This window comes from Pan troglodytes, chromosome 18 (assembly GCF_028858775.2).
Source record: "Pan troglodytes isolate AG18354 chromosome 18, NHGRI_mPanTro3-v2.0_pri, whole genome shotgun sequence".
Taxonomy (NCBI): domain Eukaryota; kingdom Metazoa; phylum Chordata; class Mammalia; order Primates; family Hominidae; genus Pan; species Pan troglodytes.
Window position 1 is genome coordinate 17,502,598 of NC_072416.2, and position 3,516 is coordinate 17,506,113.

A 3,516-nucleotide genomic window follows, 5' to 3' on the forward strand; every position below is an offset into this window, starting at 1 on the left:
AGTGTTTGTTAAACATTCTTATGCTCAAAAAACAAGCAAATAAAAACTCCTTATCTTCATCCACATCCCCTTCTGGTTACACCTAATGGTCTCAGTTTTCTCATCACACAAGCACCACCAACTCATCTGAATCTAGCTTCGGCCTTGTTCCCTCCACCCAAACCAGTGTCACTAAAACCATCTCAGTCCATCACACCTGACCTCTCAGCAGCCCTAGAACCAGATGATCACTTTCTTCTTGAAACTGACTTTCCATGCTTCCCACAATATCAAATTCTCCGGATCGTCACCTTCCCTTTCTGCCTGTTCCTTCTCAATGTCTTTTGGAGTTTCCTCCTCCTCCACCCAATGTTTAATTGTTGGATTTCCTCAGCACTCAGCTGGCAAGCCTTTTTTTTTTTTTTTTTTGAGACAGAGTCTCGCTCTGTTGCCCATGCTGGAGGGCAGTGGCGTATCTTGACTCACTGCAACCTCCACCTCCCAGGTTCAAGCAATTTTCCTGCCTCAGACTCCTGAGTAGCTGGGATTACAGGCACGTGCCACCATGCCCAGCTAATTTTTTATTTTTAGTAGAAACGGGGTTTCATCATATTGGTCAGGCTGGTCTGAAACTCCTGACCTTAGGTGATCTACCCACCTCAGCCTCCCAAAGTGCTGGGATTACAGGCGTGAGCCACTGTGCCCAGCCTGGAAAGTCCTTTTGATTTCTTCTTCTACATAATTTCATCCTCCATTATTTCAATTAACATCTATATCAAACTGAGAGTACTTCATCAGTGGGTTGTGATATCAACCATTGGGTCATGAGTAGCAATTTTTTAAAAAATGAAATAGGATGCAAAACATCAGAGCATATCACGTGGATTAAGGATAATTGGGCAGTAACCCAAATGTCCATCAACAGACAAACAGGTAAACAACTTGTGGCCTATCCCTACAATGGAATGGAGTACTGTACTGCAAGTAAAGGGAGTACATTATTGATCCATGGGACACCACAGATTAGGAGTTGGCAGACTTTTTCTGTAAAGGGCCTGGTTGTAAATATTTCAGGCTTTGCAAGCTGTAGTTTAGGTTCTTGCGATCTCGGTCTCAAGTATTTGATTCTGTAGCATGGAAACAGCCACAGACGGTATGTAAACAAGTGAGCGTTGCTGTGTTCCAATAAAGCTTTATTTATAGACATTGAATTTTGGATTTCATTTAATTTACATGTGTCACAAAATATTCTTCTTTGAGTTTTTTTTCAATCACTTAAAAATATAAAGTCATGCTGAGCTCTTAGGCCTTTGCATAATCAGGTACTGGGCCAGATTTGGCCCACAGGCCCTAGTTTGCTGGTCCCTGTCATAGATGAATCTTAAAAACATTATGCTGAGTGAAAGAAGCCAGATACATGGCCTGGAGCCTGTAATCCCAGTACTTTGGGAGGCCGAGGTGTGAGGTTTGCTTGAGCCCAGGAATTTGAGGCCAGCCTAGGCAACATAGAGAGACCCAGTCTCTACCAAAAAAAAAAAAAAAAATTAGCTGGGAATGGAGGATTTCTCAAGCCTGGGAGGTTGAGGCTGCAGTGAGCTGTGATTGCACCACTGCACTCTAGCCTGTGTGACACAGCAAGAACCTGTCTCCAAGGAAATAAAAAAGCCAGATACAAGTGAATACCTATTTCATATGTATACTGTATATATGCTCTATGGTTTCATTTATATGGAATTCTAGAAAATGCAAACTATAATGACAGAAAGCCTGGGGCTGAGATGGAGGGGGAATTGACTGCCAAGGGGTGCTGGGGAATTTTTGGAAATGACAGAAGAGCTCTGTATTTTAATCATGGTGGTTACACAGGTATATACATTTGTCAAAACCTGTTGAACTGTACATGTAATATGGGTGAATTTTATTATATTATGTAAAACATATGAAAATCTATTATGTAAAACATACTTCAACAAAGTTGATTAAAAAATATCAGCGCATTGGTTGGTTATTTTACTATTGGGTAAAAAAATTCTTTTCTTTTTTTTTTTGAGACCGAGTCTCACTCTGTTGCCCAGGCTGGAGTGCAGTGGTGTGATCTCAGCTCACTGCAATGTCTGCCTCCCAGGTTCAAGCGATTCTTATGCCTCAGCCTCCCAAGTAGCTGGGACTACAGGTGTGAGCCACCATGCCCAACTAATTTTTGTATTTTTAGTAGAGACAGGGTTTCACCATATTGGCCAGACTGGTCTCGAGCTCCTGACCTCAAATGATCCAACTCAGCCTCCCAGAGTGCTGGGATTACAGGTGTGAGCCACCATGCCTAGCCAAAAATTTCTTAAAAAAAAAAGAAAAAAGAAAAAAATCAGAGCATCTTCTATGGTAGTAAGGGTACTCATTGCTTCTGAAACTTCTGCCTCAGTTGTACACATTTATAGCTGTGCCTTGATTGCACTGAACTCCTCTTCTACCCTAAACCACGGATTCTCACACTCCACATCCCATAAAAGCTCCCCATGATCCACCCAGCTGTTCACGCCAGGAACCAGGGTGTCTTCCTCTCTCTCACACTTTCCTTTCCCTAACCCCTTCCAATCAGTGTTGCCACTTCCACCTCCTAAATATCTCTCAAAGCTGTCTGCATCTCTATTTCCATTGCTACCGCCTTGACTACTGCCATATCTAAGCAGTCTGTGTAGCCAAACCATTCTCAATACAGAAACCAGAGTCATCTGTTTAATGTAGAAATCAGATCATCTGCTTACAAACCTTCAGCTGTCCATGGAATAAAGCGAGCATCCTTCACTTGGCCCATGAGTATATAATATGGCCCCTGCCTACCTCTTTGGTCTCTGGCTGTCATTATTCCCTTGATTATTCTCTTGGTCTTTTTGTTGTTGTTGTTGTTTCTTTTTGTTTTTGTTTTGAGACAGGGTCTCACTTGGTTACCCAGGCTGGAGTGCAGTGATGTGAACACAGCTCACTGCAACCTCCACTTCCCAGGCTCAAGTGATCCTCCCACCTCAGCCTCCCGAGTAGCTGGGACCACAGGTGTACACCATCATGCCTGGCTAATTTTTTTGTATTTTTGTGGGTTTCACCATGTTGCCTAGGCTGGTCTCCAACTCCTGAGCGCAAATGATCCACCTGTCTCGGCCTCCCAAAGTGCTGGGATTACAGGCGTGAGCCACAGAGCCCCCCTTGGTCTTTCTGTACAGCAAGATCTTTCCTGACAAGCTGTTTTCTTCGATGAGACTGTTCTTTTTTTCCCTTCCCTTTTGTCTTGTGTAACTTCTAATCCCTTTGGTAGAAGTGTAAGTATCATTTTCTCAGGGAAATCTCATGAGTGCTTATAGGCACCTGTCTTTCTCCTTTATGTACTTGGCACAATCACGATTAATTAGTTGCTTAATGTCTACCTCCCTTGATAGATTATCAATGCCATATCCACAGGGACAGAATCTGTCTTTAATATTATTGTGTCCCCAAGTGACTGCAAATAGGCTCTCAAAAAATAGTCATAGAATTAATGAGTAATGA